This window comes from Miniopterus natalensis, chromosome 1 (assembly GCF_054644295.1).
Source record: "Miniopterus natalensis isolate mMinNat1 chromosome 1, mMinNat1.hap1, whole genome shotgun sequence".
Lineage (NCBI taxonomy): Eukaryota > Metazoa > Chordata > Mammalia > Chiroptera > Miniopteridae > Miniopterus > Miniopterus natalensis.
This window is the reverse complement of record NC_142081.1, coordinates 30,827,458-30,840,716: the sequence shown is the minus strand read 5'-3', so window position 1 is coordinate 30,840,716 and position 13,259 is coordinate 30,827,458.

The following is a 13,259-nucleotide window of genomic DNA, read 5'->3' as shown; positions in this document are numbered from 1 at the left end:
CTGTACCATAACTTATTCGACAAATCTAGTTGATTGATATTTAGGTCATTACAATATCTTTCTGTCATACATTATTCTTGCACTAATTGTTCCCGAAGCATTAATTTCCTAAGAAAAGAATTGTTGAGCCCTAGCTGGTTTTGCTCAGTGGTAGAGCATCGGCCCAAGGACTGAAGGGTCTCAAATTCTATTCCAGTCACGGGCACGAACCTCAGTTGCAGATTCAATCCCTGGCCCCGCAGAAGGCAATCAATCGATCTCTCTCTGTCTCTCTCTGTCTCTCTCTTTCTCCCCCTCCCCGCCCCCCGCTTCCTCTCTCCCTTCCACTCTTTCTGAAAAGCAATGGAAAAAATATGCTTGGATGAGAATTTTTAAGAAGAAAGAAAGAAAAGAATTGTTGAGCCAAGTGACACATACATATATTAAATTTTACTACATATTTGCCCATCTCCACTGATTGTTTATAGCCTTTGCCATGTCTTTTAATAGTGCTCAGTTTTGGTTTTTTCAGGAATCATTTAAAACTTGTCCTATTGTTCTTTGTTTCATTTCACAGTTGGTAGAACACTGGTTAACTTAACGGGGAACTCACAGATCATCAAATTCGGGGCATCTTTTATTCTTTAGATCTTAAAGGGATCTTCCTAGGAGCGTCAGACATCAAGCTGCTGGCAAATGAAAACTCTGCTTGAAAAGACTGCCACAAAGGAGTGGGACTCTATGTTCTCGCAGTTCATTGTCACATAATTAAATCGTTCTCATGATTGTTTAGGTGAAAATGAGTTCAGGAGAAAGGAGCGCTTTTTAGGCTTGGTTTTCTTGAGCTGCAGAAGAGAACCTGGGAAGGAGCGACTGAGACCAATGACTACTCTTTCCTTTTGTGAGGAACACAGGGTAAAGAGGTCAAAGTCTTGGGCGTAATCCCTTCCTGGGCCACTTAGCTGCATTTTCTTCCTGTGTCTGTCATCCCTTTAAACCTTGCCAGACTTAAAAAATGAGAGCAGGAGATTACAAGAAGCCCAACAGGCAGGACCATGTGGATGGCAGTAGGTCAGATCTATTGGTTCCACGCAAAGAGCAGCAGCCGAAGAGCGGAGCAAACGAGAAGGCCTTACGCTGAGCCCTCGGGCTGCAGGCTGAGCTGAGCAGGCCGCGTGCCCGCGGTAAGAGCACAGGGAGAAAGGAAAAGACAGAAAATGTGCGGTCAGGGGAGGACGGTCTTCCAAAGCTCTCAGATTAGGTCCATGGTCATCCGTGACAGTGTCAGGGGGTGGCTGCTGAGGAAAGGAACAAATGCAATTGATAGGAACCATATGTGCGTGTGTGTGTGTGTGTGTGTGTGTGTGTGTGTGTGTGTGTGTGTAATATCAACTGAACCTCCTCCCCGTCGACTTTGTAAACTGTCTCTCTGGTCTCTTGCCCCCTCCTCTTTCTCTCTCCTTTTTGCTCCCCCCCTTCTTTCCCTCATTCTTTCTCTCCTAGGTGTGACAAGCCAGCGGCACATGAGACCTGTACCACTTCTGTCTCTCTGAATGCCTTCTCCCTTGCCTACAAACTGGCAGGCATTCCCCATTCGAGAGAATTTCTTCTTGCAACTATTTTCTCCCCTTTTGGGGGGATAGTTTAAATGTGGTGCATATCTTCTTGCCAGTGCCTAAGCCACTAAGTGTTGTCATAAATATAACAAAAGCAATCCAGGCTGGTATGGCAATAACATCTCAACTACAGGTTTCAGCAGGTGGTCCACAGGACCCGGCGAGCTGACTTTTGTTCCCTAGAAAGCTTGACTTCCCACTCTCCGCCGCTGCTATTTTTCTGACTCGCTTTCCTCCTCACTCTCAGAAAAACACCTGTTGCAAACATTGGAGGTTTGTCTCTGTTTACAGAATCCTGATTTTGTATCTGTGAGATGGCATCACATTTGGGCTAAGCCATCAGTTTTTAATCTGTGTTATATGAACCTTCAGGGAAACACAAAGACTTTCCAAGGAAATATGCACACAGATCTTCAACTATCTTTTGCAAATTTTTCTGAACTGATCTGCCTGAAAATGCCTTACCAGTCCTCTGTTCTCACCTCCCCTCTCGAAATTACCCTCACTTGAGTTTATGGAAGAAATTAATACATGTCACCTTTCATAAATCTTACTGTGGGGTGATTTACACTGATGTAAGCTATGATGCTATAAATCAAAAGATATTTCAAAATGTCGAGATCAGAGAAGCTTTTTTAATGAAGGCACTATAAACCCATGATAGAGATTTGTGCCTTTATAACATATTTCCTTTAAGAGTTAAGTGCAGCTTTAGAAATGGGGAATTTGGACTATATTGGGTTGTTTTGAATTAAGATATACTGTAGAGTGTGGCAGTGGGAGTGATGACAATATTCATTTAACGACTTAGAAATTTTAAAGATGGTGTACCTGAGTTTATCCATGGTGAGGGTCCCAGATTTCTCCTATCTTGAAATTCGTATTTTTAAGATGGCAAACCTCAATCAGCATCAAAGCTGGTCTCTCTCACTCTTCACCACTCACAGTAGTGAGAAAGCACTTTCAAATGAGTAGTCTCCATCTGTGTCTTCAATTGTGCATATTTTGTTGGATTTAAGAAAGAGGTGGAAACTTCTATGCTGACTTCCAACGGGTAAACAATAGAGCTTAGAATAAAAGGAACGTGGGTCAGCGTCCATGTTTTATTCACTTGTTTAGGCTAGTAGGAAAACATTGTCACTAATATTTACCAAAACATTATTGGGTGTAAATTCACATTCACTTTTTCTTAACTGAACATCTCTTACTGGCTGCCAGCATCAGACACTTCTCTGCTAATGTGTTTATACCTACCATCCTTGTAAATGTTGGACTATCCCAACAAGACTGTGTACTAGATTCCACCATGCCCTTAACAGCTACTACGGTAACATTGCACAACTCCAGGGGGCACTTTCCAGGAAGCCCTAGTAATAACAAACATTAATAATCCTTCTGTAAACTTGACTTTACAAAGGGCTTATTAACTTCTGCCCCTCTTTCTCTTTCATTTTCTGTAGCTTTTCACAAAGTAAATTCAACTGCACTATAAAAAGTAGAATTTCTATTAATGTACAAATGTAGGGCAATAAGTTCTTAAAACACAACCTAGGATATAAGGCTGGCTTCCTCCTCTAGATGAAAATATTTAATTCTAACTGTGCCAAATGCATAGTTATAAACTTAATCATTTTCAATCGTGAAATAAAATTATTAATCTATCTATAAATTGTAATTCCCAAGTATCTGCTTCTTGGTATACTTGTTTCATTTTCCTTTGATTAGACCTAAAAACATAAAATTTAGTATGAATGTCTATATTTTTGTTTATAGATTAAAAGAAAAATATGTCAATATACAATTTCCAATTTTACAGAGTGTTTTAACAGATTTGAGCCAATTTAAGCTCCATAAACAAATGGAGCTAAATGAGTGATTGGTATAATTGTCATTTAGTAAAAGACATTTCTTTTTTATATTTTTTATCCTTTCCCAAGGACATGCTTTTTTTAAATTGCTTTTAGAGAGAGATGAAGGGGGAGAGAGAGAGAGAGAGAGAGAAACATTGATGTGAGAAAGAAACATGGATCTGTTGCCTCCCGTACATGCCCAGCTGGGGATCAAACCGGAAACCTAGGTATGTGCCCTGGCTGGGAATCACACCTACAATTTTTGTTGTGTGGGACGATGCTCCAACGAACTGAGCCACCCGGCCAGGGCCTTTTAAATTTTTTTCTCAGGTATTGAGAAAACGAATGAATAATACCTGATTAACAAATTTCTTTGCAAATCAGGTAGATTCCAATTCTTTCTTTCAAACCATATTGAAAGAGGACCTAATTAAGCTTAATAGATAACTAAAAATGATTTTGATTATAGGTAACTGGGATTTTGTTCTGTAACTCACAAAGAACTCAAAAAGTTTAATAGTAGTGCATGCCTAAACTTCTTTTATTACCATCTATCTATTTACATGTACGTTTTTCAGCATTGACGTCTATAAAAACAAAAAATAGGAACAGGCTTGACTCTGAACCTTATTTCTTTCAAGCAACAAATGATATTCATCCATGGATAAAGAAACGAATTTTTAAATGCATTTCATCAAAAGATGCATTTCAAAATATGATTTCAAGAAGAAAAATAACTGATGAAATGTCCAACTGTTGAAGAAGAGTTTGTTCATGTTTTAATGAATAATAGTATCAAACCACGATAGTATTTGTGTTTTACTGGACACATTTGAAAGAATGATATGAGTTTTATTATTTAATAGCAATTTTGTATTATAGCAGAAGTTAATTTTTTTATTATCTTTGTTGTTGAAGATATTATAGATGTCTCCCCTTTTTCTGCTCATTGACATTACATTTTTATTAACCATTTAAATTTTGGGTGAAACTATTTAGATGTCAACTTAAACATATGAAAGGAGGTACCTAATTTTCAAAATTCTTCTAGAGTCCCAAGCGAAATGGTTAAATACTACTGTGGTAAGCCAGTCATAGTATCCCCAGTCCCCTTTGCCAGTGATTGGTCTAGGGGCGAGCATGTGGCCAAGTCCTAGCCAATGAGAGACCTCAGAGGAATATGGCAGAGGGTTTTCCTTAAAAAAGAATCTTCCTTTCTTTGTTTTGATGCTTTCTTGTGAGAAGGCATCTGTAAAAGCAGGTTGGGGGAGGTCTCATTGTCACACGCAGAATGATGGGATGGAAGGATGGAAAGGCTTGTGTCCTCAATGATGTTGCTGATGAGCCATCCCCAGACCTGCTCAGCCCTGGACTTTACATTAAGGGGGGAAAATAAAACTATTTGTTTAAGCCGCTTTTGGTTGGATATTCTGTTACTTGCAGCTAATGCATCCACACCTAACTCATCTGACAAGGAGTGTCGCGTTCACCAGACAGGAACTACCCCCCAACAGCCCTCTTCCTCTCCTTTTGCCACAGTGGAGGAGACATCTCTCCGCAGATCGAAAGTCATTCTGCTACACACGATCTTCCTTCTATCTGACCACCTTGCTCTGGTGGTTATCTTCTCAATTTTGCCTAGTTAGCCTCTTATTTTCTAACCAAATCTTCCAAACACCATTCAAACATCCTCTTATGTCTCCTACCCTCAAACAAACAACGAACAAAAATACCTCCCTTGATGATCCATTCTCCTCTGTCTGTATTCCCACCACTCTTCTCTCCTCTCCAGCCAAGGTTCACAAAAGTTATCTGTACTCACTGTCTCTTCCTTTCATTCTTCTACCCCCACCAATCTATGAAAACAGCTCTTGCTAAGGTTACCGTGACATTCATGCTACTAAATTCAGAAGACACTTCTCAGTCTCATCATATCTAACTTCTTAGCAGCATTTGACACTGTTGACAACTGACCAGTTCTTAAACCATGCTCCTCTTTTGGCTCCTATGAGACTGCACACTCCTGGCTTACTGTCATCCCTGTGACCAGACTCCTGGCCTGATTCCTCCTTCTCAAGGCACCTCTGAAAGTCATGGCTCTATCCTAGTCTCTCTCCTCTTTTCTTCTCTGTTCTGTCTTCCCAGACTGTTCTTGTCTGTATAGGCTGCTGACTCTCAAATGTGTATCTCCATTCTGATCTCCCTGCTGAGCTCCAGCTTTGCATAGATGTTAGCTTCTATATTCGAATGGCTCACAGGTACCTCTGACTTAAGATTTACAAAACCAAACTCATAATCTTTACCCACTCAAATGTGTCCCCCCTTTGGTGTTTTTCATCAATAAATGACATCTTCATCTACCCAAATGTTCTTGCTAGAGTACTAGGCACATAATCCTTGACGTAGTCCTTACCTTCAATCTCATCTCCCTCCTTTAGGCCCCAATTCAATCCCAAATAAGTCATCTACCAAGTCCTATAGATTATACCTGTAAAATATTCTCAGCATCAATCCACTTCTCTTTGTTTACACTCTAACCAAATCCAAACCACTAAAGACTCTTACGATAGTTTCTTCATTTATTTTCCTCCATTCTTTTTAAAATCCATTCTTCATACAAGAGCCAGGGCAGTGATTGAAAAGATAAATTCAATCATGTCATTTCCCAGCTTAAAATGCTTCAGTGGAAACCCATTGCACCTGGATAAAAATCCGCTATCTTTAATATTGCCTTCAAAGTATTGCATAATTTATCTCGCACCTACCATCCCAATCTCATCCCATGTCTCTTCCCTTGGCTCACTGTAACCCAACCACATCAGCCTCCTTCAGTTCCTTGAGGGTTCCAAGTTCTTTGCTTATTCAAGGCCTGTTCAGTGTACAACACTCTTTGCCAGGCTTTGCCTTCTAGTCTAAATTTCAATGTCATTTCCTAAGACAGCTCTTTCCTAATACCTAGTGCAAGTCATACCCCTTCAATTACTTTACGCACATTTTTCATTAGCCATATGCATTTCTCACTTTTTTGCTATTTCAAACAATGCTGCTGTGGACATTTTCATATATATGCACAAGAATTTCTCTAAGGCAATGTTTTTTCAAACTGTAGGTCCCAACTTGCTGCTAGGTAGTAATATCAATTTTTATAAAAAAGGAAGAAAGAAAAATATATAAGAGAATAGAATGGGAAATGCTAGGGTATAATGCATATAACAAGTATAAGTTTTGTTTTATGAAACTTTAACTTCATTTGTGTGTGTATTTGTATATGTGTATTGGATCACAGGGTAGAATAGATTACTGAAGGTCAAAGTCAAAACAGATTGGAAAGGCACTATTCCATGGTATATTTTAGGAATGGATATCTTGGGTCACAGTGTTCAATTGTAATTTATATATATATATATATATATATAAGTTTTTATTGATTGTAGAGAGAGAAGAAGGGAGAGGGATAGAGAGAGAGAAACATCAATGATAACAGAGAAACATTGATGGGCTGCCTCCTGCAGGCCCCCTACTGGGGATTGAGCCCTAAACCCAGGCATGTGCCCTGATCAGAAATAGAACCCATGACCTCTTGGTTCATGGGTCAACACTCAACCACTGAGCCACACCAGCTAGACTATTCCATTGTAATTTTAAACATAAATACAGCAAATCAAAAGCTCAAATGGAAATATATATATAGTACTTTGTCCTTGGTTTACTGATGTTAGTTTTCATAAACTTTTGTTCATATTAACAGTATCTTTTTTTTAAAAGGGGGGAAATTCTTAAAGTAAAATATCTTACAAATATTGTATAAGAGGTTGTTATTTATGTAGAAATCAGTGTTACTTAAGCACACAGCATGCTGACAGAAACCAGGAGGTCTGAAATTTTAGCATGCACTCTTTTTTCATAACTTTCCACATCACCAATTTACATTATGGCTAGAAATAAATCCTCCATGTTTATTTAAACGTTAAGAGTGCAGAACACATTTGTTTCATTGTGTAAAACTCTACTGGCTGCTTAGGATAGTAATCCCCAGCCCATGGACAAAATACCATCTCCATGTGCTGTTTTCTATTCTCGGGTCCATTTGGTGCAGGGCTGCCCTTGGACCTACCTTTACTCCGCAGCAAGGGTCTGTAAGTGCACCAGGCCCACCATGCCAGGCAGGCAGCTGCCAGCGTGGGGCTTGAAGGAACCCGAAGGGCAATCTGCCCTGAAGCATCTATCCTACTGTCTGACTTCCCACCACCAGAGTGACTTGTTTGGTTTCAGCAGAAGACCCTCGTCAACATCCAAATACTTTCCGTATGAGGAAGTCACATGTTTAAGCGATTAGTTTTAAAAGTAGGATCAGGACTTGAATAAATGGGATGGAAATAAGTTAGGTCCTTGGACAGGCTGAGGTGGGAAGCGACAATGCGGCCTTTAGTTGGGGGTTGGGGCAGTCTGAGTTTCCCAGCTGGAGATGGAAAAGAAGGGCTGGAGACAGACTCTTCGTAATTCACAGTTTGGCTCTGCCTGTAAACGCTACCCCTGATACCGCGGGGACACCTTGGAACCACCAGGAATCACAGCCAACATTCCAGCTCTGTTCTAGTCGATCTCATTTCACGCTGTATCCTTTGTGAGGTTTCAGGCTTGATTCAAACACAGCTTCTCAGAGTCAATACTTGGAATAAGGAAACCAACCAGGTTTGGATGCCCATCTGGTTTATGTGTCACCCTTTTATTTCTATTGTCATTATCCTTAGGACTAACCTGGCCCTTCTTTGAGCCAGCTTCATTTTTTCAATCAACTCAAAACAGATAATCCACTTGAGAGAAACCAGTACTGCCCTGTATCCCAAGCCAGCAATGAAAAGAGGAATGCTGGGTTTCAGAAGCAATAAAAGAAAACAAAACCAGACAGAGAACAGGTCTGTTTCTTGGGACACATCAACCTTGCACTGCGTTGTTGGAGTCACTTTTTATTAAAGACGACAAACATGAAATCCCTCCATCGCTGCTGTAAGAAGTCTTTTGGTAAGAACAGCAGTAAAGACAACTCAGGTCTAGGTTGAGGTTCCTGGGCCGAACGTCAGTTGTGGGGTGAGCTGTCCTCAGTCCACCTGCCTCACATATACAAGGCATGACCTGACTTTGCTCCCAGGGTCTCTGTTTGGAGGAAGGCTGGAGAGAGACAGAGTTCCTCACCTTCAGAGCCCACAGCTTCTACTTCCCCATCTCTCACTCCCTTGGCAAGGTTTTGATTAAGCTCATTCACAGTGAGGCCTAAATGACACATATGACTCCGTGTTCGGTTTTGGTCATCCCCCTACTGGAAATTCGCAATGCTCATTAGCATATAATATATATTAGCATATAATGCACAGCAGGCATTAGTGCCCTCATTTTCCAGAGGAGGAAACAAAGGCCAGCGAAGCACGTGACCTTCCTAAGAGCTCACAGCTACTCAGGGGCAGAGTCAGGATCTAAACCCAAGTCTGTCTGAGTCCAAAGTCATGAGCCAAACTGACAACATCCTGAAAACGGCTGCCACCCTCAAGAGGCCCATGCCATCATGCATGCCCTCCCCAGAGTGCCTAGTACCTAAAGGCTCCTGCACAATCCCAGACCCTGTGTCCTGGGGAGGGTACAGCCAGAAGACTACCAATACAGACGGCACATTGAATGTTAGAAAGCGCAAGAGTAGGCCGTCAAGAGGAACCCTTCAGCACTCAAAGTGCGATTCTGAGTACCAGAAGTGGACAGTTGTCCATCTCATGCTTTAAACTGGGCTGTAGTCCCAAGTGCAGAAGAGAGGACCAGCGTGCCCTTTGGAAGTCTTGATTTTCCTGTTGTTCTTAGCCCTGAATGGTGGCAGTGGCCTTTAGACACCCAAGGAGCATGGGCTCCATGCCGGCACTGCAGACCCCAGACCTCTCTGGGAAGCTAGAAAGTCCTCAGGGAGAGGGTTGGTGATATGGATGTGGCCTGAGCAGATTCATAGCTGCCAAAGAGGGCTTGAGGCCAGAGGATGAGGAGAGTGGAGCTGGTTTCAAGGCTTTTTAGAAGATCTAAGTGTCTGGCAACCGGTTTCATCTGTAGAGTAAAACTATGTCCTCAAAAAAGCCCTGGGTCGGCCTACGTTTTCTCTGGACTTTCTTAAATGTAGGGCGGCAGACAGGGCCAGCACCCATGCTCTGGTCATCCTCTACACATATAATCTTGTGAGTGTGTGTGCACGTGCACATTTTATGTTGTACCTGCCGTGAACCTAATAGCCGGTTGAATTTCAGGAATCCTAGAGCCTCTTATATCGTATAATTGTTCAGTCGGAGAAGCCCCAATGAAATGTCATCTTTGGGGCTAAAACAAAGCCCTCACGGTGCTGCCCCGAGCCTTCACACTTGCCTACACAGAGATAGTGAGAGATACGAAGGGTGCAAATAATTCATGTCTACCTACCTGCCCTTCAGAACATCACTGCCCCAAAAGAGACCTCTTTGTAAGGCACAGGCTTTGACCACAAATACATCTGAGTTTGATTCATGGCTTGCCATGTGACTCTGGGTAAGACATTTAGCCTCAGTTTCTGCATCTGTAAAATAGATCTAATATCTTTCTGCTGGAATTGCTGTAATGGTAAAATAGCTTATATAACTCAGTTCACAAAGTCCTGGGCACATGGGGAGCCTTTAGAAAATGGTAGCAATTATTTCCTCCGTGATTACCAAGCAGAAGGAGTCAAGGGCCTGAGATGGGTAAGCAAGAGGAACTAGCAAAGAAAAATCTGCAGCAGTGAAATCTCTGGCTCTGGTGACCCCACCCCATCCCACTCTGATCTCCATTAGACCTAAGGGTCCCTAAATGAACTGACAAATGGCCAAGTCTCTCAGCCATCTCCTTGGGCCAGCACGTGTCTTCAAATTGAGGCCACATGGGGTAGGAGATCAGGAATTATCCCCACAGTAGTCCTGCTATCACCTTTTCTTGACTATTTGATCATAGGCAATAATTTACACTCCCTACATCTCACTTCTCTCATTTGCAAAATGAGAATAATAATGACACCTATCCCACAGGACATTTGTGCGGATTAATGAGATAATGTAGAAAAGGGGCATTAGGGTATAGTTATGTTTTATGACAGAGAAAGAGGAGTAATTGTTCATAAATTTGGCCTTTGCTGGAAAACTTTCCAGTAACGAGTTCACAGAAAGGATGATTATATTATTGATCAGTTATGATTGTTTAAAGTTTTCCCTTTACATTAAGTAAATGCCTGTTCTTCATCTCAACTCTGACACTAATGGATTTTGCAGGACAAGATCCAGACTCTCTAAACCAGAAGCTCTGAGGACAGGACCTGGGCTTTTATAGTCAAAATACCCACAAGTGGCTGAGGAACAGCCAAGACTGCCCACCACTGACCTAGGGACCAAAAGTAACACAGAATTGAGGCAGAACTCTTGGGCTAATGTTGATATGATCAAGTTCTGTGCCCAGCAAGGACAGAAACCTACTCAGTATGATTCAAACTCTACCTTTGGCCAGGAGTTTGTCTTAAACCCTCTGGATTTATCTGATTTATCTTCCAAATGACCAAACCCCAATCTATTCCTCTAATTGCCCTCAGGTGTCTCTGAAGTGACTGCGGGTGGGGGTGGAAGAGAGCAAGGAGAATGGAGGATTGGAGGGAGTGAACGCTGCCGGGCCCAGGGGTTGTCATTTTACTCAGAAAAAAGAGGAGCGAGGGGTCTTCCCTACCGTACCCAACCCCCCTTAACTGGCGCTTGTACATATTTGGGCTAAAATGAACACGTTCCAAAGCGACAAGAAACTTTAGCCAGTATTAGTTTGTGGGCGCACAAGAGATTCAGCTCATAGGTCAAGAAAGTGTCTCACTGGAAAAAAACAAGAACCATATGATTTCACTCATATATGGGATGTAAAATGGGAAGCAACAAATGAACAAACAAAACAAACAAAAACACTCATAGACACGGACAACAGTTTGGTTGTTACCAGAGGGGAAGGGAGGTGGGGGAGGTAGAAGAGAGTAAAGGGGGTCGAATATATGGGGACAGAAGGAAACTGGACTTTGGGTGGAGAACACACAGTGCAATATACAGATGATGTATTATAATATTAAACACTTGAAATTGATATAATCTTATTAACCAGTGTCACCCCAATAAATTTAGTAAAATTAACCCCAAAAAAGCGTCTCACCATATAATGTGTTTGTATAGTAAGTTATTTAAAGCATAAATGTAAGCAATATAAAGAAAATATACTGACTTCTACGACAGCATTCTTTTTCCATGCTCTTCTTCTTGGAATATATTAATACACTTTCATACCTTGCCATTTCATATAAAATAATATTATTTTCCCAACGATATTAGAAGCTCCTTGAGGGAAGGGATTCTGTCCTAAGCAACCTGATACAAAATTCTGGGGGGTTGGTAGGTGCTCGTCTAATACCTGGTGAAAAGTGAGTAATGTGGGACCTAGTACCTTACGCTGTTAACCCCGGGACCCAGATAGGTCTGTCTTGTTTGGAAAGTACCGCCCAGCGCCTTATGTCAGATCATGGCCAAACACCCCTGGGAAGCCCCCAGAAGTTTCTCTGGCTGCTTTCTACAGCTGTCATCACCGGAGTGACGGGGTATGAAGGTCTCTAGGGACCAGGGCCACGATTTTCCCTTCTTCCTCCCTCACTGTGCAGCACTGACTAAGGGAACAGACGGTTCATAGAGGGTGAGCTGAGTTACAGACACACCGTCTCCATTACTGAATTCAATGGGCATGAGCTGGGGGGCATTCAGCAGTCTCCTGCGTGATGCGACGGTGGTATCCTTTTTAGCTCAATCCTTTGACTCCCACCCTGCCTTTTTCCCCTTTCTTTTCTTTTTTCTGTTTTAAGTTGAAATATAACTGACATATAACATCATGGTAGTTTCAGGTGTACAACATAATTATTTGATATTTGTATATATTGCAAAACGATCACAATAAGTCTAGTTAACATCCATCACTGTATATAGTTACAATTTTTCTCGTGATGAGAACCTTTACGATCTATTCTCTTAGCAACTTTCAAATATGCAATACAGTATTGTTAATCATAGCCACCAGGCTGTATACTGCATCCCCAAAACTTATTTATTTTTAACTGGAAGTTTGTACCTTTTGACCCGTCTCATTCATTTTGCCCACCCCCAGCTCCCAACCTGTCATGATAATTTTCTTCCTTCTGCCATTTTGTTTTGAGATCTCTGATTTCTGAAGGTTAAAGTAACTTCTTTTCAGGACCTAAGTTTCTCTCCTGGAATTTTCTCCCCTTCTAACCACTGGGGCCCATCATCAACCAATGTCCTGAAGTGCAAGTGAAATTAAGACTCAATATTATGTGCTGCCTTGGTATCTTGTAAAATCCAGAGGTCCTTGAATGGCCTAACTGCAAGTTCCCCACCCCACTCTGTTCCTGTGGATAAGGCCTCCTTGCCAAACAACCCTTCTTATCAAAAACTGGGCACGGTGCCTGCCTATCCCGAAGTAGAGGGTTTCAGTTCCCTGCCAGCTCACAGAATTATTCAAACAAGCCAATCACATCCTTCTGTGGGAATCCGGGGGCACCACTCCCTCTTGATACTACAAAGCCTGCCTCCCACAGCCCCTGCTTGTTCACTCTGTCCCCAAGTGCAACCCCGATATGGCCTTGCATGCAGTTCAGTGTCCTCTCCCCCCAGGCTGTAAGTATATGTGATTAATAAACTGCTGTTGGTCTCATCTGTCCAGTGCCGGGGTCAGGTGTTTGGCCATCCCC